This window comes from Ambystoma mexicanum, chromosome 4p, assembly GCF_040938575.1.
Source record: "Ambystoma mexicanum isolate Mex_15411 chromosome 4p, UKY_AmexF1_1, whole genome shotgun sequence".
Lineage (NCBI taxonomy): Eukaryota > Metazoa > Chordata > Amphibia > Caudata > Ambystomatidae > Ambystoma > Ambystoma mexicanum.
The window spans coordinates 591,778,546-591,803,903 of NC_090927.1; the positions used below are offsets into that span (position 1 = coordinate 591,778,546).

The 25,358-nt window shown below is 42.7% G+C and overlaps 1 protein-coding gene across 2 annotated transcripts in view; it reads left to right on the forward strand.

Moving 5' to 3' along the window:
• The window catches only part of TINAG (tubulointerstitial nephritis antigen), a 1,051,371-nt gene that overhangs the window by 168,088 nt on the left and 857,925 nt on the right, over positions 1 to 25,358 (forward strand). The gene's annotated exons all lie outside the window — the stretch shown is intronic.

Sequence of the window (25,358 nt, forward strand, 5' to 3'; positions counted from 1 at the left end):
GAATCTTTGGTAACACCTGGCTCATGGGTGAGTTTCAGTTCTCACATACACAGAAGCAGTCACATGACGCATAGAAACACAATGAATGAAACAAACTTTGCCATTAATAAATATGTTCTCCTTTGCAGAGGACAGTGCTCGTTGACACCGATCAGTAATCCAGTCACCCCAGGGGTGGCGCACTACAAAACACCAGACAAAGCTAGTAGGGGCATAATGGAGCACATATTCATAGCGCTTAAGTCACGCATCAATTCTGTTGACGACTCATGTGGTATATTGCTATATGCACCCCCGGTAGTATGCAAAATCATTGTGGCATGTTATATCCTGCATAATATTGCTACACGTTGTGGCATAGCAGTGGCGGTGCAAGAGGCCACCCACCCCCATCCACTGGCACCACCCATCCCCTTAGCAGGCCAAAAGGCACAGGGGCTGGACACATGCAACCGGGTGGTACAAACCTACTTCACATATATTACAACCCCTGTGGAAAAAACACACTAAAGCAGCTTGCCCATAACAACTCCCTGAGACTGTGTATCTTGGATTGGCAAACGTTGTGTGCCACATAACGTTAAAAGAAGACTGCCACCTCATCACCATTCTTGACATAAAGTGCACACACAGGAAGAAAAGTGTCCATGCCATGCACCCAAAGTTTGAAATATTTGAAAGGTAGCCTGTGGCATAATGGCTCCATAACATGTGTTCCTCTGAGTGCATGTATTAAGTGCAACAAAAAAGGATCACTTGACTGCCATCTTGATGCTGGTCCCTCTGCACCATTGCTACTGGTCCTGCTCAACTCCAATCAATATTTAAATGCTTGTGCTCTTGCAATGGGGACATTCAACAACTGCCCAGCTAACGTACCTGTTAATCTTCATTTTCCTCTCCCCACTTCCCCAGTATCATCACAACCCCTGCCACTTACATCTATTTGCCCTTATCCCCACTATGTAGCTCTCGCCAATACCCTGCTCCTCCCCCATTCATCATCATGCCCTTTCTATAAATCCATCAATGCACCCTCACGACGCTTGTAGCACCTACTACCACTGCACACACTCCATATCACTAGTGACTTTCTCTTCCACATTGCACCAGGCATGGTGGAATCCCCACACATCTCTACTCCTACCTGGGTGGGTACTGGCCTACACACTAGCCTGCTGCACATGGCATATGCGGGTATACAACCTGATGCCCCGCCTCTGTCTCCAACCACAGTTCAGAACCACTCCACCTCTGCTGGTCTGCCACCACCCCTGGCAGGATCGGAACACTTTGCCTGTCACCTCTGTCCATTTTTGTTGGTGGAGCCCTGCCCATACACCCACTCTCCCTCCTGCTCCCCAGAGTGCACCCATCTCCCCTATACATGAACAATTGTGACACGTGTTTCTACAAAGCCTAACCATGTCTCTCATAAACCCCCATCCATGCAGTATCTCTGCCAAACCTCAACCCCTCCTGCTCTATGTATGGTCTCCTGAACCAATGCCCCATCACACAGGACCCACAAACTCTGTCAGCATGCAATCCCCCTATCAAGACTCTCGCCAGCACCAATTTCCATGTCAACCCCGCACGCCGCCCCCCCCACCCCCAATAATCAACCCACTTCCATTAGCTTCCCTTCTCTGCATGTGCCTGCATCCTCCACCCCTGGGTTGACATCCTGCCACTTTGGCACTCCCTGTGTCAGTGCACCCACCTCTGAGGCATCCTCCTCTACCCATGCCTGACCTGTCAAGGCTGACACCCACTCAGCCAGCTCTCACATATATGCCCTACCAATTAATGGCACACCCTTTGCCTCTCCCAGGGTTCATGCCCCCCTTCCATTCCTATTCACCCCTGACCACAGGCACATCCAATGACTCTCAGAGGTCAGTGAAGGCAAAGTTAGCATTGCAAAATATCATGAATAAACACAACCCAATTACCCCTGAGTGTTGTCCTTCCTATGACACTTGCCCCTTTTTCATCCCCACTTCCAGGCACTGCCCTGTTGCCTCTCCTTGGTAAGCACTGATTCACGGGATGTCCCTTTGCCTTGCTCCCTGAGAAAAGAAAACATAGAGCCCTGCCCCCACCACCCGTCCCATGCACAGTGTAATGATTGCCTCCTTCACCTGCCACTCTTGTCATGGCTGTAGCTGCACTGTAGCAGGTGTCTGGAGCTCCCCCCACCAAAGCTGAGAACTGCAGCTCAACAAGTCCATCCACACGTCATCCTGTCCAACGTGTGCTTGCAAAGCCATGTCCAACAGGCGATGCAGCCCAGCCCAAACCGTACCCAAAAACTTTTTTGCACTGTACTTATGTCCCATGGGTGGAGGCCACACCCCATCCTGCTGTCGTTGGCACCAGTGAAGTGTGCAAATATCCACAAAGAAAAAAGTGCACAGCATGCCCTCTGAGAAAGAAAACATGCATAACACGCACACACCTGAATGCTCATGAGAACATCCTCACGGTACCCAATGATTTTACTGAAAGAAGTTTCAAAGAAGAATTTTTTAACGAAACATATGAATCGAGAAAACACACATCTATTTTTAAAATATATATGGGGTTGGTGTAAGGGGCTAAAATGAGTGGAGAAGGGGTTGGGGTGTGGTTTAAACCATAGGCAAATAGGAGTTTGGGGGTGGCCCTAATACAATTTATAAAAGAAAACAAAAAAATAGGTGATCTTTTCGATTACATTTTCGGTAAAAAATGCTTTGCTGAAAAGGTTTGCGGTAAAATCACACATAACCCATCCAAACATGCCTCAACACATCACATACAAATGAAACATACATGTGGTTACTCCCACACCACTAATGACGAAGGGTGTCTCCTGCCTTGTGAAGACCATAACAACACAATTGCCAGATAATCCTCCTATGATAGCACAGCCGATGTGTGTAGAGACAGATGTACTATTACATCTTTGCTGTTGTGTGGCAACCACCACCCAATCACTGAGTTCAGATTGAACACTGCATCGCTCACACGTGTGTATAAACACACACATTTTGCCATATGACAATCGTACTCAGGTCATCATTAATGAAAGACAACTCATGAGAACCACTTTAATCACCCCTGTATGTCAGTGGCTTCAACAAATGTGTCATTCATGTATCACCACTTCCTATGAACATAGAACAGACACGCTTACAATTTTAACAGCAGCAGAAACACACAATTATTCACAAAAAAAAAATGTCTGTCCCTCTGCTCACTCCAAACCATCAGAAACAAATGCCAAATCAAAACGGCATGCACTCTCACTCCTTCAACCACCTGCAAGAAATGCCTTACAGCAAACCAGAACCATTGTGTGCACTACACAGTGAACTTTCCATCCACTGGCTCCCAGCCAACATGATCTCCTTTATTTATTTCATTTATTCGGCATTTCTAAGGCACCTATACACAAGTATTTCATGTTGCCACGAGACAGGGCGGGGGGTGGGGGAGGCAGAGCCCCTACTAGGCCTTGTGACATTCGGGTGATGCAAGTGCAGTAACAATAAGTGCAGGGGGAGGGGGCAGCTCAGGGCAGAAGGGCAGGGATAAGGGAAAGGGGAGGGGAGGAATGCAGGAAGGCTGGGCAAGTGCCAGAGGAAAGCCAGGGTTAAGGGTCAGCTAGTACGAGGACGGGGTTGACCAGATTGGGCTAATCAGGGAAGGGTTCCCGAGGAGAACTGCTGGTTAAGGGATACTGAGGTAAGCTGAATGAGGAGGGCTCAGCCCCTGTAAGGCACATAAGGAACCAGGCACCAGTCACGGCAGCATGGGGTCATTAGCAAAGGAAGGTGAGAGGGAAGGAGGAGGAGAAAAGGAAGGTCTTGAGAAGTTTCCAGAACTTAAGGAGGTCCGGCTCAAGTCTGAGAGGGGCAGGAAGGCCATCCCAGAGGAAAACTCCTCCCGAAGAACGAGATCTGCCCCCTCTCTCTGCTTGAATAAACGTCTGATCTGCAGAGAGTTGGATCCAGAGAACCGAATGGACTCTAGCAGGGAACTATTTAGGGAGAGAAAGTTGGATGTAGCGGGATCTGAGGTGCCAGAAAGCCTTGTGGATTATGCAGATGGTCTTGAATGTGATCCTTGCAGCCACCAGGAGCCAGTGGGGAGATGTTAGTGCTGGAAAGATACAGTCCCTGGACTTGAGGTAAGTCTTGCAGCCCCATTCTGGATTAGTTGAAGAGGGCGAAGGGAGGAAAGAGGAAGAGGTTGTTGCAGTAGGCCAGCATAGAGAGGACCAGAGCTCTGAAGAGACTGAGCTTCTGGGGAAAAGTGAGGAAAGGGAGAATGCCTCTGAGGAGGTGGAGCTCAAAGTCCAACTCAGTTGCTCCTAAGGATCTTGTGCAGTGTCCCCTTGCCTTGCCTACTGAGAGTACTGAGAGTAGAGTAAGTCGTGTTCATGCTAACATGCTCCAGGGGTTATTCCTGGACAATCCATGGTAGATTGGTGGTCTGGTGGGGTGGGTCAATTTACAAAATGTACGTGAGCCAGTGGAGTAGTTGGTTTTTTGACGATGGAGGCAAAGAGAAAACAAATTGTAGAGACCACTCATTTATCATTTGTCTTGCAATGGGCTTTAGAGGATTGTATCCAACTCACACTAAATAGATCATGTGTTTTGAAGTTATTAAAGAAAGTTCTGTCCTTGTCAAATCTTACTTCGGCCAACATCAGCCAGGTAGAATTTTTAAACAACTTGAAACTGGATAAGGTCATACTTCACTTTAGCTCCTGGTTAATTGTGGAACAGGTTTTATTAGTTGCTGTGCAAATGAAGGTATATTTTCTTTTCTGTTTCCCCCACTGGGTGTATGCAGTAATTACAAACCTACATGCTGATATACAACCATGCTTGAATGAAGAAAATTCTGCTCACTACCCTCCTCTTACATCGATTACATGCTCTACTGATGGTTTAGGTATAAGACACACTATTAATCATTTAAAGGATAATGTGGAGTCTAAATATGGGATAGACTGGAGCTGGGTGGTGGTCTACTTGAACGCTTGCAAGCACTAGCTGCCATTCTTCTCTGTTGAACCTACTTCTAGAACTCTTAATTTAATTTCTTGGAATTCTAGGGGCTCTGCTCATTTGTTGTCTGCCCCGGATTCTGTTATTTTTGGGGGCAACATGTTTTGCATTCAGGAATCATGGTTGTTGGATCCCCCTATTGTAGATGGGTATGATTGTATGCTCAACCCGGCCTACAAAGTTGAAAGAAGGAGACCCCAATTTTGGGTTGTTTTTTGGTATGCATAGTGACATCTCGGCTTCAAATTTCTCACTGCCCAATTCTTTTGTGCAGTCTGTGGAGTTCATATGGGACAGGAATGTGTACCCGGAGATGAGCTTCACTTTGATTTTTAACCTCTATTGGAACCTGAGAGTAATCAACCAAATGGTATTCTTTGATATGATTGAGGAAACAATTTATGCTTGGCAAACCAAGAGAAATTATAATTCAATTTTAATATCTGGAGATTTAAATTCGACATGCCTCCAATAACCTGAACAATTGAGCACGGTAAACACAATTTAGATCTTAAGGTGCATGGTAACACATGGATGCTTGGGGATGAGAATTCTGAATTGGATGGTTCCGGGTGGCACCACAGAAAACGTTACTTGTCATAGAGTAGAGTCAAGGAGCATCATTGATTACTATTTTTTTTCTGGAGAGATTTTCCAGAACATATGTGATATGTCGGTAGTAGAGACGATTCAGAGCGATCACCATTTTTATTACTGAAGTGGAGTTTAGAGAAATGTGGGGGTGTTTGTCCAGTTTACCCATTGGCATTGGAGGTTAATCGTCGGAAAAAAAGGGTAGCCTGGAATGGTTCCAGTATGCAGACATTGTATTACACCTTAAATTAACTCTTCAAGCTGGGGGCAAATTCAAAACTATTCTGGCTGTGGTACCATACCACGTTATTCCAGACCATGTTTACGCATCTATGCCTCACCAACAACTGAGAAATATGCTGATTAGGAAGCATGCATATGACCTTGACGTTCAACAAAAAAAGAGAGAAATGAGGAGTCAGCCAAGTAGGAACAAGCGTATTAATGGACAAGAGCGAAGGAATATAAAACTTCTCTATGGGCAATGGTTTAGGGCCCATAGATAGACAATTTTACTGAAGGATGCTCGTAAAATGTTGTCCCTGGTTGAATCTCTATTGGACATCGCCACTAAGATTCTTGCCTCCCTAAACTTAAAAGATCTGTCTTGCTTGGCGAAGAGTGTGGGTCGGTTGGACCCTTTTCAGATGGATTTCCATAGAGGTACTGTTACAAACGCCAGTGCCTCTCTTGTGGGACTCCTGAAAAAGGAGGCCATTGTAGATCAAGACCATTGTATACAGAATGTATGGACTTCTCCAGGGCCTTTGCCAGCGTGGAAAGGAAACATTTGTGGCATTAATTGGTGTGGGGCTGCCAGGAGAACTTGTTGGGGATGATCGTAGCTCTGCATTCAAATACATCTGTGAGGGTGAGGCTGAATGGCCAGGGTAGGTTATCTAGTGCCATTGAGATCAGTTGCAGCCTTCAGCAAGGCTGCGTTCTGGCTCCATTACTTTTTAGCCTGTTATTTTCCAATATTAATGAAATATTCGAGAAGGTGCGCAGCTTCTCCCTTTGTCTTTTCACTTTCCGGCTGGACTATCTGCAGTATGTAAATGATTTAGCCTTGTTCCCCTACGCTCTGATCGGCTACAGGACAAATTGAAGGCACTAGAAGTGTATGCTGATCGAAATACATTAATAATCAACATACCAAAATCAAAGGTCCTCCTTCTGAGGCCGGTGATGAAGCAAACGTACAAGAATTTTCATTGGCCTCTGTGAGGGGTTGTTTTGGAGAAAGCAACCAACTTTTTGTATTTGGGAATTCGTTTATTTGAGCTCCAAAACAAAACTGAGTTGCAGAGCCACTATCATTCCAAAATGCTAATGCAGGTCACAAAAGCCTCTGTATTGAACCGTAGGTTTGGTCATTACTCTTTCTTACCAGTTCTTGATTTTTATAAAAATGAAGATGCTGCCGACAATAACATATGGAGGAGAAAATGTGGGGCTTCCAATTCAATTGGACTGTGACGCACTGGAGGTTTCATTCTGGCGCAAGGTTTTGAAGTTACCTAATGGAGTACCAGTGACAGTCATTTGTTATGAATTGGGCCTATCATCCATCACATTCTACATACTATGGAAAAATCTCTCTCTATTGAGTAAATATGTTGTGCTGAGGAAAAAATCTAGGCCTCCTTAAATGAATGGGAAAACCTATGTGATATCATTTGCGATGACCATTGTATTTCTAGAGAGTTGGTTTTGCAGCACCCAGTAAAGGCGAAAAGAAAATTGAGAGACATAGTTCGAATTCATACTATTGAGAAAGTGAGAACCTACCATTTATATGTAAATGTTTTACTTCAGGCCTGTAGGATTTTGTCGAGTTTATTTGACCAAGTCCCCGAGTAATTTCTGGCATGCCCAGGTGATGCGGTTGAGGTTGAATCTTTTACCCACTGACGAAAGTATGGATGCAAGACACAGAGAGAACAAAGAACATGTAGGTTTTGCTTCATGCCAGATCAGATGGAAATCTTACGGCATATCTTAATACATTTCCAGACCTTGAGCGGTAGACGCTCCCACTATTTTGATCATTTATTGCTGGACTACGAACATCTATCTAGAGAAGTGGTGTGGCAGCTTATTATGATCTCTTACGGAAGAAATCAGTGGATGGTTGCAACAATGCTTTTTTTAAAAGAAGCTTTAGCTTTGTGAACATTATATATGATGCATTTTGTACTGGAATATGATGACATTTATGGTGCTTATTTTTATTTAAATGTGTTTATGAATCATATGGATCAGGGATTTTTAGTTTTAAGTTTTATGTTTTATGTATAAAATGCAATGTTTAATGGTTTTGCATGTTTGTTAAATTTTGTATTTTTTGTATTTGTTGTGCATTTGTTAGGCGCGTAAACAACATTGGGGCTGATTCATGGAATTATTTGCGCCGAAAAACTGAGATTTGTGCGCTATTCTACCCGCAAACCCCTCTTTAACAAATGGGGATTTGCGGGCAGAATGGCACAGAAATCCCCGTTTTACGGTGCAAATATTCCATGAATCAGCCCCATTGTGTTTCAAAGCACCCACATGGCAACAGGGAGGGAACATGGGATAGAAACAATCAATACATTGGAAGATAAAGACAAACCTACCAGGCCTTGTGAGCATTCAGAGCTTGCAAGTGCAGAGAGAGGAGAGGGGAGGAGGGAGAGGGGGTAAGTGCTGGAGTGCCCGTTCTCGTGAGTGAGCAGCATGTGTAAGTGCCCTGAGCAGGAAGTGCTAGGGAACGGTCATCTGTAAAAAATAAATGGGTAAGTGCAGGCCTACAGTGGCAAAGGCCAGTAAGTACCAAGGTAAGTGCTGTTTGTAGGCAGAGGCTGGAAGCGATTGGGTGTTGGAGGCCAGGGCCTGAAGGACACATAAGGGCCCTGGTCACCAATCACAGCGACAATGAGATTAGCAGAGATGGGAAGACGGGAGGGAAGGGGTGAAAAGGAAAGCCTTGAGGAGCTTCCGGAATTCGAGGAGATCCGGTTTGAGACAAAGAGGAAGGGGGAGGCTGTTCTATAAGAAGGAGCCTGCTGAGGAAAGAGATCGGCTTCCGGCCCTCTGTTTAGCGAAATGCTTGACACAAAGAGAATTGATAATATTTTAACAATATAACAATAAAAAAGAAAAAGAAAAAAAAGAACTGTAAGTACATTTTGGAGGGTCATCCCCAAGACACCTCCCATTCACTTCAACAAGGTAAGTATGATGCAAAAAATAATTGTTAAAACAGATCATATGTTATTCTACAAGTTTCACTCTACTGTGTGATTAATATTTTGACTGGCCGTCCATTAAAGTAGGATTAGTTTAGCTAAATATGTCCTGTAGTGGTCTACTGGTATTGAGAAGTACACCTTTAGACTGAAATGATTGCATATGCAAAAACAGTATTGCCGTTTTATATTATTATGCAAGTGAAATATGTGATAGTTAAACCACTTGTTTAAAAAACAAATAGATTATCGATAAATACAAGGGGCACATTACAATGGTGGGTCTGCTGGTACTAAAGATCATACATATAAAGTGATGGACTTAAATCCCAGGCATGATTACATGAATACGTTGTGTGATGAGAATAGCATAGTATACTCATGGAAGGGGGTTTTATAGGACAGAACTCGCAAACAAAAATGTTGTCAAATTACAGACTTTGAAAAGGCATATATCCATTGAAAGCAGAAGAGACTAGGCTCGATAAGGTTAATTGTTTATGAAGTCCTGCACCATGTTACATTGCAAAAATCATATACGTAAAAATGTCTGTTGGGTATAGAAAAAAAATAATTATTTCTGAAGGAGTATGCTTTGAAATGATATGGGATGAATGTGTGCATGTATTTCCTAGCGTATTTACCAACATAAATAAGCAAGCAATACATTCCCTAGGAAGTTGGCATCCCTGTTGATTTCAAAATGAAAGATTTCTAAGCTATTGTTCTTACTGAGATGCATGGAACCCGTGTTTCATCTTTCATTGCTCTGCTATAATTTATACTTAAGGGAAACATGAATTAACCTTCGGGTCAAAAAATGTGCTGCCGCTAGGACAGTGTACCTGCAATATCTTAGTTCAGATATTTGGAATGAGTTAGATGATCTTGAGTCTGTTCAGAAGTATAAAAATAGTTATAACCTAAACATTAGTTATATTACAAAAAGCCAATTGTTCATGTGTACAAGACAATTTGGTAACAATAAAGCATTTTTCTATAACCTATATTAAGCGATGCCGGCAAATTGTGATATAAATATAAAATATGCTTTTCATTTCCTAACTTCACACCTAAATGCTACATCATCCTCAATCCTTTCCTGGCCTCATAACAACTGAATCGTGGACGGCTCTGAGCTGCCTTTCTATCAAATCTCCTGAGATTCTTGCCTCCCTAATCAGAGTCTCCAAATCTGGAAATGAACCTAGAATTAGAGTAAGGGCTTCAACGAATAAGCTACTTTGCATATTTCTTCTGTGTTAGGGGGAGTCTCAGAGAAGGACGTGGCATGTTTTAATTCATTTCTGTCCGATCAATTCCAAAAAATCAAATGCAATTAGTTTCTGTCTGATACTCTACCACACAGTTGTGGCATTCCTCCAAGCTCGTCACTTTCACCTCTCCTTTTTAAATTATATTGGAAACCACTGTCAAGTATCTTCAGGAAATTTAACGTATGTTTCCACTCATACACTGATGATACATTTTTGTGAAGGTTGTCAACACTGAGGGATCATTCCAAAGATTTGATCACTGTTTAAATGAAATACATTTCTGGATGTCCACAACCGTTTGCGACTTAAAGCAGAAGTAGGCCCCACAAACCTGTTGACGGATAACACCAAATGTCCTTGCATTTGGGCTCAAATCTTGCATTTGCTCCCAAAATAAAAAGAAATGTGTGCTGCATCTGTCAAGCCAACCATGGCAATGAAAACTAGACCATGGCAATGAAAACTAGGTTGGGCCAAGGTAGTGGGCACACTGGGCAACTGCTGTCTAGATTACAGGAATAGTTAATTGGCAGGCTGTCCAGAGAAACACCTGTTGAGATTTCAGAGAGCCCAGAATACAGCAGTTTGGTTAATTTTCAAAGTTCCATAATCTTTATCTCGTTCAGGCCTAGACAAATCACTAAACTGGCTCCCTGTGAAGAAGAGAATCAAATTTAAAAGTCCTGTGTCTGGTCTTCAGATGTCTCCATAATCTCATTCCTTCATAACTGAGTTGTTCCTAGTCGACCCTGTTGGTAATCAGATAAGCTACTGCTGGTAGTACCATCTTCTCGCAGCTCCTCCAAGGGGGACTGGCGATTTTCAGTCTTTGGTCGAAATTATGGAATTCTTTGCCTTAGCATCCACACAGTATGTCAGAGCTAACCTGTTTCTGAAAATTCCTTAAAACTTTTTGTTTAAGTAAACCTATACTTTTTCAGCAGAGTCTGTCAGTCGGAGCCATTCTAGTTAGACGTTTCCTAGTGATTATTGATTTTCTGTGTCATCTGCTCCCAAATGCAGTTTATTCTGCCAGGTTACCTCAGCACGCTATACATCCTGTAAGTCATATCAAATGTATTAATTTTCTCATTCAGAACCTCAATCATCTTTTTGACAAATAAGTGAACCTGTTTGGATTATTTGCTTCCCACGTCTTATCAGATTTCAATATACCTGGCCCTTACCTTTCCTTTTTGTCGATCCCTAAAAATAAGAAATTAAATATTGCCTTAAAAGTATAAGACACACCAATAAAATATCTAAGTGCATGGCTATCAAAATGAATACAATGTATTAACAATACTCAAACCATATGCACATTTGCAGATAATTAAAAAAATACAGACATGATCTGCTTTTTATAGGGACATACATAGAATCAGGGTGGGAAGCAGCCAGCACTAAGTTACAAGCATACAATGTTGAGGCCCATGTACCACAGGTCCAATCACCATGAAATGGAATGCCCAACTGGCTTGAGGGGTTTACCCAAGGCAGATTATGCCTCCCTCACCACTGTGCATTAGGATTTTTAAGGTGATTGGTGGTCTGTGAGAACAACTCAGCAAAATTGATTACAGCTGTTGGCGCAGAGGAGGGGTCACAGTTCCAACCACAGTGAGAGAGATATGGGGGTCATTACGAGGTAGGAGGTAACCATGCCGCTCATTCAAGGAACCCAGACCATGTACATCCCCATTCCCATTCGAGCCTCCATATGGCTCAATGGGAATGGGGAGCAAGCTAACAACGGGCCCGTTAATAACAGGCCCGTTAATAACTGGCCCGTTGTTAGCATTCTGGGCTGCTCGCGGGCCCGCTAAGGACACCTGGTAAAACCATGCATCCTTAACGGGTCCTGCGAGCAGTACTTGCAATGAGGCTGTAAGGGGTTGACGGCTCTGGCACCTTTACCGGCGCTGTTAACCCCTTACAACCAGGGTCGGAATGACCCCCATAGCCATTTAATCAAGTCAGTCCTCCTACCTGGGATTTGATAAAAAATAAGGTGTTTTGTACTGCAAGACAATCGTACCAAGATTTGCTAGAGCTGTTAGAGCCCCAGGACTACCACCAACCAGCTAGCTTTACATTCCCTGCTTTACTTCATCCCAGCTCCCAGTCAGCACTGGAACTATTTATTGGTGAGGATGATGGGAGGTTAGAGGGAGACCATGGTGAACAGTCACTCCAATGTTGTCCCCTCGGCCCAATCAAGAGCATGTGGTCTTGCCTTACCTATCACCAATCGCAATTGCCCCAAGGAAGTCATGTACTGAAAAAAGGTTGGAGTTGAAAAGGGATGCCGGTTTGACATTGTGCTGGGTCGTTTAGGAAAGGAGGTTTTATTGACCTGAAAGACAATCAGTATCTTCACAGTATCCTCACAAGGGAGAATGTAAGCATATATTTTGGTTATCACCTAATTTATAATCGTATATGCGACTTTACTCGAGTCTTAATAGGTGGTATTCTATTTAATGTTTAAGACATATTCTTATTATGTGGTTAGGTTCTTTGCCTTAATATTATTATATGCTTTTTAACTATTTTGTTTAAATTGATAATCTAATATTGAACATAATGAATCCTATTGTTGTTTTTTTTTTTTACAGTAGTGAAAATGTAATCCTGACTGTAGGGCTTCTTTATTGGGTTCTTGCCCCTTGATTTGAAAACACACATGACTTGATCATTTCCCACCTAGTGTGGTTCATGATCTCATTGTGTTCAAAATGTCAAGCGGAAGCAATGGGCACATCAAGGGAATTGCAGTTTTACTCCATCATTTTGTCTGTTGAGCTACCACTGTTCAATCGACATTGTGCGAAATAACATGCATGTCTGCCAACATTTTATCTCTGAATGTTTTAGTACCGAATTAAGATGTGAAATATAGTTTGATTCACGGTGCTTAGTCTTAGCACTTCTAGGCAAATTGTGCAAGGACAGCTATATATCACTACAACTCCCATTCACATCATGTCCAGGCAATTTGAGAAGGTACTCCTGTCTGATTCTACTCAGGTTTATTATTAAATATTTGCTACATAGAACACAGAATAATATTAGTCTCATGGATCACTAAATTGCATCCTTCTACCATGCTCATACAGGGCGAAAATGCTTTCTCATCTCACATGCTGTAGACAACCCGTTCTGGCTCTGGGGAAGGGTTTTCTAAACCTCCTTGTTAAATCTTCTGATTGTTTCCTCAAGCATTCTTTCTGCACATGGCCCATTCTCGACCTTGTCAATGAGCTCAGCAGTACCAGTTCACCTTGTAGTTTCCTGCAGGTGGGAATTAATTAAGTATCTCTTAATGAGAAGCTTCCACAACTCCTAGACACTATTGAAGACATCTCAAATCCATCAAACATCCACACCATAATTTAAACTGATACCACTACAGAATTGTACTAGCATATGATTCCATGAAACTGTGCTTGACAATGTCAGACACCTTTCCTCCTTTAATCAAATTGTGCTGATTGTTAACTTTGTTTGCATCCTTTTGATCATTTACATACACACTTCTGTTGCACGTCCCTGTATACGTGAAATCATATATTTCTGACGTGTTCTTGTTTTTTCTTGTCTTCACTCTCTTGCCCTTCCCACTCCTGTTATTCCCTGTTTCCATTTGACCCAATACACCATTGTCTGGTTCTTACCTTGACTGTGGTTACATTTTGCCTTCATTTGAACAAGGCTGTGCACATTAAGACCCCAGCAGTTGTGAGTTTCACTGAATATAAAGCCATTAACGTATCATTGCAAACTAAACACAGAATTTCTCTCACCCGCCCCATTTCTTCCTTATCTGTTATCCTCATCACTAACTGTTAGCAAACCTGGGGCACAACTGTTCTGTCTGGCAGACCTATGTGCATTACACTGAAAGAACTGTGTCTATCTTACATTTTACTCTGCTGTACTTTCATGAATACTGACTAGAAACTTTGGCACGTATGTTGAGGCATCATGTATTCCTATAACATGTGCACAGAACGCATATGCTGACAGTCTGCCACAGGTTATGCTCCAAAATTCAGAGTCCAAGAACTCACAAACCAGATTACTCGAGATACACCATACAATGTTATATTTTATGAATTAGAACATGCAAGCACTGAATTCTGGTTAAGGCTAAATTGGAACATTTTGTGAATTGGCCAAAATAAGATTGTCGATGTGTTAAACCAGTTTTCTTTTTTAAATAAAAAATGTTTAGGTTTTTAAACATTTTATTCAACTGTGGGATGTATTAACCCACTTATGCTCTGCCCTGCGGCATCACTGTGTCCTTGTGGTACCAGATTCTTCAAAATGGCCGCAAAAGCCTGATGCGCACCAAAACCTATGAAAATTGCGCTCTACAAAGCACAAAAGGATAGCTGCCAAATATACCATGCATGTTGTCAGTGGTGGAATGGAGACCTCACTCCTGAAACATGTCGGGCTGCACAACCAGTAAAAAGGAGCCTGCGTGAAAAGCAGTGCTTACTGAAAGAAATCAGGAATCGTGTTTTTAAAATCGTTTCTTGGTTACTGAAAATACAGAAGCTGGTCCAAAACACCCACAAACATCCAATCTTCTTGCCGAGTGTCACATTTTACTGAGTTCAAGAAATCATTGTGAAATTGCAGTATCCTGAAAAGCTGAATTTATCATCAAAACACCCACAGCAAGAGTTTGCTTGCCTGTGGGATCTGTCAAAATCTGGGCGCAGTACCAGCGGCCGCTTGAATGACTGTTTTCAAAAGCCTGCTTTAAAACTGTAAATTTGTACCATTAAGATCTAATGTCTGAAATCTAAGTGACCTGTTATCAAGAGGAACCTAGGTTGTAACTATTTAAACTTCATGGTTTAGAGTCTGGAATCAGTGTTCTAGATGTTTGTTTTAAAATTACAAGTTTATTTAAACCACAAAAAATTTGTAACAAAATGACATTTAAATTCAGCCTGACTCCAAGACAAACTACAAACAACTTCCCCCACAGGGCCAGGCACCTCCCTTCTGCTCTAGACCAGGAACTTACATTCATGTGATAATTAAGAGGGGAGGAGCACTTGGACTGCTCTGGGAAGGGCACAATGGACTTCCTCCCAGGCAAGGAGATGCTAATTAGGAAGGATCATAAATGGCCTCTGCCAGAAGGAAGGGGGCGGAGATTGCTTCTGAGCTGCAAGAAGGAGAAGGAGGTGGGGACAGACAACTTTTGTTGATTCACAATGGACAAAAAGCATATTTCTTAAAAGACTGATATTTGACTGTGTATAATTGTAAAAAAAATATGCAAACCCCGCACTTCTGAACCTAATTTTTGGCTGCACATTTTAAGAGGAGCCAGAACTCTGTGCTATGTCTGGGAAGTAACTGTAGAAATTATGGTCTTACTCCAAATGTATTTATGTCAAAAGCATGAAACTTCACAAGCTTATGCCCATATGCAATGCGCACAGTTGTACACATTTTTGGATAAACTAGATATTGTGTTCTGGCCCAAAAGGGCCGAATTCTGTCAAAAGCCGACACAAGATCCTACAATGATGGGGCTTGGAAGAACATTTGCTCCACAAAATATGAGATCTAGATATATTACTGTTATAAAGTTTGCAAAATTGTAAATATGTATTATACTAAAAGTAGATTTCATGTTCAAAAGCCAAGGGGAGGATTCTCTGACTCATAAAACCACATCATCATGGTGACACCCTGTTTCTCCTCCAATCAAGGGAGAGGGGAGATTCTAAACTATAGCCAACCAATCCGGTGCTGGGGATTTTGAAACCAAACGGCCACTGGAGACTCTGTGCTGACCTTAGGGAGCTCAACAAATGGGTCCATACTTCCCGATGGCCTCTTCCCTACATTGACCCAGGGCTGGCCCAGATCCAGGGGTCAAAGGTATTCACTGCCTTTGACCTGACCAATGGGTACTGGACTGTACCTGTCAGTAGGGAGGATCAATACAAGCTGGCCTTTACCTTCGGGGGGCAGCAGTACACATGGACCCGGACTCTGTTCGGATACATCAACTCCGGCAATGATTTTAACATTTTTCTACACAAGGCCATGCCCGACCTGGGTGAAAGGGGTAACCTGTCCTATGTAGATGATGTTTTAGTCAAAAGCTCAACTGTGGAGGAACACATAGCGGAGATCTGTTATGTTCTGACACAGTTGAGGGCTGCCAGAGCAAAACTCTCCTTTCAAAAGGCAGAGTGGTGCAGAACCTGTGTCAATTTCTTGGGGCATGAGATAACTCCTCAGGGTCTCTGTCCCCAGGAAAAGAAAGTCGAAGCACTCCAGAAATTGAAAGACCTCACAACTCTGCAGAAACTAAGGAGCCTCCTTGGATTGACTAATTACAGCAGAAAGTGCATTGAGGACTATGCAGAGATCACAAGACACCTGATCCATCTTTTGAAGGGGAGGGTCAAGTGGGAGTGGGGTCCAGAACAAGCCAAGGCAGTAAGACAACTCAAAAGAAGCCTCTCACATGCACCTTGCCTAGCTTACCCTGTCAAATACTAGGAGTTCTTCTTGGAGACAGGGTTCTCAAATACATGCTTGACTGCAGTATTATATCAAAAGCATGACAAGGTCAATAAGGTAATCTCCTATGCGAGTAAAACTTTATCCTCTGTGGAGGAAAAATTCAACAATTGTAAGAAGGCACTCATGGCAACGTTGTGGGCATTGAAGAATTACCACCCGTTTATCCAGGGGGAACACATCATAGTGGAAACTCCACACCACTCTCTCCAATATCTCCAAAGTGACCGAATCCGGGCTGGAAATGTGGGTAATTCCGAATTACTTCCTTGATTCTGTCAATGCAAGGCTTTCCTGTGGAGGTCAGATTTGGCCAAAACAAGAAGAGTCCCCTCGCGCAAGGGCTGGCTGACTTGCATGATTGTGCCAGAGAAAACTGTCTCGAGGATGAAAGTCTTAAAATCAAGGACAACATGGAGGCATACCTTAATTTCCCACACAAAGTCTATGAAGAAGACCAGTGTGAGGGAATTCCCACTGTCTATGTGAATGGATGTTCCTACCATGTTGACAACAACGGGGAAAAAGAACTTGTGACCGGTGTATGGAATGCATGGGTGAATGATGCCCCAGAACCCTCCGCTGGGTACAAAATCGGTCCCCGAAGCAGTCAAGTGGCAGAGCTGATGGCTGTGCATCAAGCCATCCTCACTTTTGTCCACCACCAACTCCACGAACTGGTCATAATAATAGATTCAGATTATGTAAAGAACGGGTTTGTGGAGCAAATAGTTAATTGGAAAACCAGTGGCATGATATGTGCTAATAACAAACCATTGAAACATGGGAAATTAATCCAAAAGATTGATAATCTGGTCACCCCGAATGGGATGACCATCTACTGGAAAAAGATCAAGGGTCACTCTAAAGTAGAGGGACCACACAAAACTGGAAAGGACCTAGCTGATCAGCTGGCCAAAACCGGAGCTATCCAAGGGGATCTACTTGAGATCGAGTCCCTGTTGGGGGAAATCCAGGTCACTGCTATAACTAGGTCCCAGACAAATGCTCACAATGAACTCTCAACTGCACAATGGAGTAAGGAGACCCCAGATGCTGATTTGATTATGGCTCAAAAAGGGGATCCAATAATTGGTAAGTCATATCAACACATTGAGGACCCTGAGAACTTTCCCCTGACGGATACCGCTTACATAGGGAAAGAGGACCTCAGAGTGTTGATGAAATGTCCCAAAATGTTCTGAATGCAAGACGGTTTGTTGGTAAGGAGATCCATAGCTGGCCATGACCAGTGGGTGGTCCCTACCTAATTCCGAAGCCTGATGCTAAGTCATGCCCATGATGCGGCTACAGGCGGTCATCGGGGGTTTCATACGATACTTGAAATCTTGAGAGAGGTTGCTAATTTATTATGCATTCAATGAAGGGTAAAACTTTTTTATTATGATGTCAGTTACACCATGGCATTCCTATTCCACAAACTGTTTTCTGTTAGAAGGATGGCAGATGTTAGCATTCATGTGTTGAAAAGGAGTGACTGAAGGGTAATTGCGCCTCCTCCTGTATCCTTGTGTGGAGGCTGGTTTGGGCTCCACCAGCACTTGTAGTGTTTTCAATAGTGACATGCTGCATTTCTCATCACAAATCCATTCCCATTACTTTGGGTGATAGGGGCAGCACCCTCGTGGCCTCTATTCCTTCTCCTAGGTCGTCTATTTCCTCTTTTAGCAGTTATTACATGACGTTGAACCTCAAAGCTATTATTATATGTATAATTGTAATTACTTTAATATGTATATTTATTTTGTATACGTGTATATATTGTTTTCTGTTATTATCATTATATGTTGTTTTTTATTGTTTTCATGTAAATGATTTAATTTCTTTTTTACTGTATATATATATATTTTATATTTTGTATAACTTGTTTGTCCAAAACCTTTCCTCCACAAACAATTAATCCCGAGATAGCATAATGTACAACCTTGAACTTTTGGTTTGAAATGTTCATAAGTTCAAACTTGGTTCGAACTATTCAAATCACCAGAAATATGGAAACTCAAATTGTAAATTTAATATGTAAATCTCGTTGTTTGTAGAGGTTTGTGATAAACCAAGAACAATCAAAAAAATAAAAATCACCAGAAATTCGGTGGTTCGAAGTGCAAATGAATACAGTCACCTGGCACTACTGCTAATGTTGCCAAACTCCCAATGAGGCCCTCCATGAGGTCTGCCATGGAGAGTGTTTGGAAGATAATCCGTGCCTATTTCTCCTACTCTCTCTCTTCTTCACTAGGCTCTTTTTGCACCTCTCCTTCTCTCTCTCTCTCTCTCTCTCTCTCTCTCTTTTTCTTCACTCTCTCTTTCCATCTTTCAAACACACACACCTACACACATCTAGCTCACGCTTTCTTAAACCCTCCTCTCCACATCTCCAGGGGATTGTTCCTAAATGTGGCAAAATGTTTAATAAATCGCCTCTGGAATGTGGAAACAGTCCTTCTGGGGCATCACTGTTCTATGGGAAGATGAAGTATACATTGTTCTCATTTTTATTAAAACATACAATGGCATACAATACTCATCGAATTATCTTGCTATCCCCTCTAGATGAGATTCCTATCCCAATATGTACAGTCATAAAAGGAGGACTAACTCACCACAACCTGCCCAGAAACATTGGTCTTGCTAAAGGATTCAGGTGTCATAAAATGTTCTGTATATTCAAGGTGCACCCATAAACAAAAGGGCTTTCTGTGTCTTTCAAACCACAATTCTGCCCTGCTCAAGTTAATTACAGTAGAATTCGAAATCATTTCACATAATAATTGCTGTGGGTGGTGAGGTATTATGGCATGCACACATGTGTTGCTGTGCTTGATGCTTTCATTGTGGGCTGTCTCACTATGACAACTGAATAGGGAGGCCCTGGTGCTTGCAGGCTTTCATTTGAGTCCAGGATAGTGAACTTTTTTCACCTGGAGAAGCATATTTAGGGTAATTGTTCAACGGTGCTTGATTTATTGTTCCCCGGTCTGGTTATTCTGGTGCTCCTTTACAGTAAAAAGTGTTTCCTTCTCTGGGAAGGAGCATGTGGCAACCTGGCCCAAGATTTTGTTTCTGTGGTTTGGTGGGTTTTCTTCTGTCAATGGGGAGGCTGTTTCTGGCACTATGCTACATGTTACATGGTGCAATATTATCTGTGTCTAAAACGTTGCCATGAATTTCCCTTGTCTTAATTGTACTGGGTATAGAAGGGGTCTTCTTTCCGTGGATGGATTGATTTCCCCACCAGAGATGGCTCTGCTTTTCCATTTATTGCCATCTCTGCTACTTCCCCAGGAGAGTTTGTACTGACATCACTAGTTCTGGAATGGTTCTATTTTTCATCCACTTTCTGAAAAGATTATCCCTGGCATAGCAGGTACCGCTGGACTCTTTAATTGTGGGCAAATTGCTCTTGCATTTTATTACAATTGAGCAATTCTGAGGGTTCCAATAGGATTAATACTTCTCAATGGCAAAGAAGCTGTGCAAGGTCGACCACCGTAGTGTACAGCCTTGTGTCCCATCACCAGATATGCAACCTGGATTGAACATTATTTGTCTATGAATTGAACAGTACTATCCCAGTGATGTTCCAGGAAAGTGGACAGCAGAAGGAGGGGGTGTCATGCCTTGAGGTTCGTGTGATGATTGGAAACCTCTGTCCCTAAGCAACCAACAGCGAGATAGAAATAACTCACTGTTCGAGGATTAGGGCCACAGGTGAGAGAAACAGGAACACCGGACCCTCCAGATGGCTGCTGTGGAAAAAATAGGCAGGTAAGGTAAAACCAATACAACAATATTGCAGTAACTTAAGGAGGGGCAAAGTACTAACTTACCAAGAAGCAATGTGCAGGGAAGCTCTAAGAAACAGAAGGCTCTGGAGATGTCAAACCTGTTTCCCGAGTAATGTGGTAGCAAGAAACCAGGGGAATTACTGCAGCCTGGATTCTGCCAATTCACTGGAGGCACCTGAAGATGGGTACTCGTGCGGTGTGAGGCACGGAAAGAAAGGAGAGCCTTCACAGTGTCCGACTTGAAAGGTAACTGGGAGAGCGAAAGAGTTCCAATCCGTAAAGCAGTCTGAGGTCGAAGAAGCAAGCGGTCCGTGGAGGTGCAAAGTACCTGTGGAACAAGAGTTCTGCGATCCGTGAGGAAGTCTGAGGTCGAGGAGCCAAGCCGTCCGTGAAAATGCCAGGTACCAGTAGGGCGCGGGCGTTTGCAATCCGTGAAGGAGTCCGAGGTCGGGGAGGACAGGAAGTCCATGAGAAAAGCCAAATCAGCTAAGGAGCAGACAAAGAGCAATTCAAACAAAGTCTGATGTCAATAGAAGGAAACACAAGAGCCAGGTAACTTGACACCAAACGCTGGTAGAAATCAGCTGAGAAGCAATGCGTCTCTCTATCCCAGCTGATTTAAACTTCCTGGTTGATCACGTTGTAAGTGATTTCAATCCGGCACACACACAAGTCAATGCCGAGCGCATAATGCACAACTGAAATCCTTATTTATTTTTTTCAAACAGTTCTTTATTCTGAACGATGTACCACTCATATCACGCCCCTCTCCAGGACCCCCGCCCCAGTCACACTGAACCAGGAATCAGGCTGGTTTGCAAAGTTTAAATATTTATTTATGTATTTACAATTTAATCACACTATGTTTTAATGGGTACACAATAATCACCAATGGGGTGATGTAACATTGACTGATCTCTTTAATACACCGGGAGTAATAGTGAGCAAAACAATTCAGCACAGAAATAATACTTTTGTGTGTGTGTTCAGATCGAATAGCACTTTGGTTATAGGTTCCCCCTGCACACCCCTCAACCCCCAAAAGGCAATGTAAAGAGATAGGAGGAGAGATCAGGTATTCAGGAATAGCAGAATTCACAGCTAATATCAATCCCACTTTCCCCCAGCAAACACAAGAGAAAAACTGAATCGACTGTCAAGCTGTCAGAATGGCTTTTAGAGTTATCTCAGAATGACCTGGGTAAAACACTAATATGGTCAAAAATGTTGAAATTACTATAAATTCTTATGGGAGCCACTTTGGGTAGTTGCACACAAACACAAGCAATAATTTAATACCAAGAAACAATTTGAAATCTTAAAATTCAAGTCAGAAGCAATCAAAAGCTGTTTTACACGTGTCAGAATTTCCCAAAAACTAAATTTGTGGCAAACCTTTCACTGTGCGATAATCGCGATAACGGGAGAACCATATGGATTTGGGATGCGGTTTTAGATTAGCTACAAGCAGAAGTTGAAATGTTGTTTCTAGCACAAAAACTGAGGAAGTTATGGATGTTTTAGTGGAGGTTGTTTTTTTCGAGATAGGCGCAAGAATGGAAAACAGGAATGCACTTTTAAAATGACAAAAGGGATTTCTTACACTAGAGGATGACTATGAATAAACAAATACCACACAGGAACACAGCCACTTGATCAGGGTGTCTGCCTGTGGAGGAGTCGCCTTCTTCAGATGTAAAATATCAGCGCAAAGATAGTTGTAACAATAATAGTACAGGAGGAAGATAGGATGGTTTGGATGGAGAGTTCAGACAATTCAAAAATACTCCTAACAACACAGGTTCGGAATACAAGATAGGATGGGTTTAGGATAGGGATTGACTATGGACAGTACATATGCTAGTGACACAGTTCTTTTTATAGATACTCACTAGATATGTATTTAAACGGAATCGTCAGGATTCTGGTCCGTCATAATTCTGGTCGGGGACTGGATCTGGTTTAAAGACAGACTGCTCGGCACATCGGATTGGGCAGCGTCAAGTCGCTCTGGTCACCGCACGGCACCGGACTGGATTGGATCTGCAATTGCACTCTGGCCACAGCACGGCACAGGATTGGATTGGATCTGCCCTTCTTGGTTATGATGGAAATTATTTTCAGCAGGCATGCAGTACAGCGCAGGCTGGCTGTCTTTTGTTTCCCCTTATAATTGTGGGATTTTGGTTCTGGAGTTTGATGCCTAGCTGAAAGTGGTTCAGCTCTGCAATGGGTCTTTCTGGTTTGCAAAGTTTCTTGTGTCTGGAGCAAGGAAGATGTAAAGTCCTGCAGCAGGGTGCTCTGCCAGTGTTGGGAAAGTGAGTGAACCTGTCTGTCATTATCTGCCCGCTGCTGTCTCTATTTAAGCTATGATATAGTGTGTGTGTGTGTGCGCTGGTTTAGCCTAAGCTCGCGCCTTTGACAGGCGATTGGTCAGAGTTTCCTCTCTGCCTTGATAGGAGGAGATAAACCGTGTGTCACCTTTATGGTGTGGGTTTATGAGGCTTAGAGTCAACCCCTAGCCTCTTGAACACAAAATCTACTTTTGACACAAGACATATTTACACGTGAGTAACCTCTGTAACAATTACATATACAGATTACACATTTTGTGTAGCAGCTACTCCTCAAAACCCCATCGCTGTGGGATCTTGTGTCTGCTTTTCACTGAATTCCGCCCTTTTCATCAGGAACACAATGTCCAATTTATCAGCACATTTCTATAAGTGTGTGTGTATAACATGGGCATAAGTGTATAAAGTTTCATACTTCTAGCAGAAATACATTTAGTGTAAAATCACATTTTCTGCCATTTCTTTCCATAACATGCCACACGATCTTTCCGCCTCTTGAAATGTGCAACCAAAATTTAGATTTACCATTCTGTTACTTTTGAATTTTTGACAATTTTAAGTTGTAAGTTATATATCTTTAAACAAAATGTTCTTTGTGAATATTCAGCCACAGGTGGCTGTTCGGGACCACCTCTTTTTGTCTCCCTTCAGTCCAGGGCCATCTCCTCCCTGTTTTCTCTTGGAAGGGCCATTAACGACTGTCTTCTCACTTTGCATTTCCTGCTTTGCAGTTTGTCATTGTTTTCTTCCCCACTGCAGACCAGGTTCTTTGCAAACCCTATAATTATCGCTTTGATGTGATTTCCTGGTGGGGGGAAAGAAGCCTTACCTCTGTGAGGAAAGCTGTTATTCTAGTTTCGTAGCTTTAGCCAGCTTATTTTAACTGTTAATTCTGTTGAATTTTCCCTTAGCTTAAAACAAACTTGTGGGATCAAATCACGGCTAAATACTTATTCAAGATTTTAAACCATGGAATCAAAAACAATTAATAATTAAGATGGGTCACTCTCAATAACAGGCCTCTTAGATTGCAAACATTTGATTTCATTTTATACATGTTTAAAGTTTAATCAGGCAGGCTACTGACAGCTGTCATTCAGGCGGCCCAGGGTACTGCACCCAGATTTGGACAGATTCACAGACAGGCCACTTTTGCTGTGGATATTTCTTGATGCTTTGAGCTTTTCAGGACATTGTAAGTTCACAATGATTTCTTATACTAAGTGAATTGTAGCACTCAGCAAGAATTTGGGATGTTTTAGGGTGTTTTGTACCAGCATTCTGCAGTTCCAGCAACAAAGAAAAAGTAATTTAAAGCAAGATTTGGAGTTTCCTTTATCAAAGCACTGTTTTTTCCTTCTGTACTCCATTTTCACATGTTGTGGAGCCCAGTGACATGTTTCAGGAATGAGATCTCTGTTCCACCACTGACAACAGGCATGGCAGATTGGGCAGCTATCTTTGTGTGCTTTGAAAAAGAACAATTTTCAAAGGTTTTGGTGCGCACAAGGGTTTTGCAGCCATTTTACTATTTTTGGCACGATCAGAACACAGTGATGCCGCATGGCAGAGCAAAGGTGGGTCAAAACATCCCACCGAGCACCCCTTCACAACTTGAGTTTGACCGCCCGTCAAAGGGAAGTCGGGATATTGGGACGTTCTTTCTTTCTTTGGTCCAGGTGGAGAATCTCATCTGCTTCTCCCATCACTGCTGGATCGACATGCTCTCCTCCTTGGTTCTGGATGGGAGTATGGAGCGATACTCCGAGCTCCTTGGGTCTTTCCTCCCGGTCCCCGATTGGCCCTCCTTGGTACTTACAAATTCTTGATTCCAGTTATATGAGACAGAACAGAGCATGGTTATGGACATTTTCCCCACTACTAGTCATGTAGTGGGGCAGATGCATACATTGAATATAATTAACAATATTCCCTGCCTGTATTTAATAATGGTTTTCACAGGTGGATTCTTCTAGGGGGGCCAGAAGTTCCTCCTCTGGATTTCTGGTTGGCTCCTCTATATGCCGCAAAGTATGCCTGGGATGGCAACTCTTCAGCTGCTTTATGTGGACCCACTTATCTTCCCATTCTGCCAAACTGCCCTTGGGGATGCAGATTTTGTAGGTGACTGGTGAGATTCTGTCTACAATTTCAAAAGGACCCCGCCAACTTGGGAGAAATTTGCACTGTTTGGCTTGGTTGCTTTGGAAATGTTACAAGTAGTCCCGGTCTCCGACTTGGTATTCCTTTTGAGTTGTCTTAAGATCATAATGGTTTTTCATACTGTCTGCAGATCTTACTAGATTCCACTGAGCATAGGCAAAAGCATGTTGAAGGTGTTTTCTCAGATTCTCAACATACTCATGAGTTGTGGAGGCATTTATCAAGGTCTGCTCTTGGGTTCTGTAGAGCAGATGCTGGGGTAGCACCATCTTTTGTCCAGTCATCAGCTCAAACT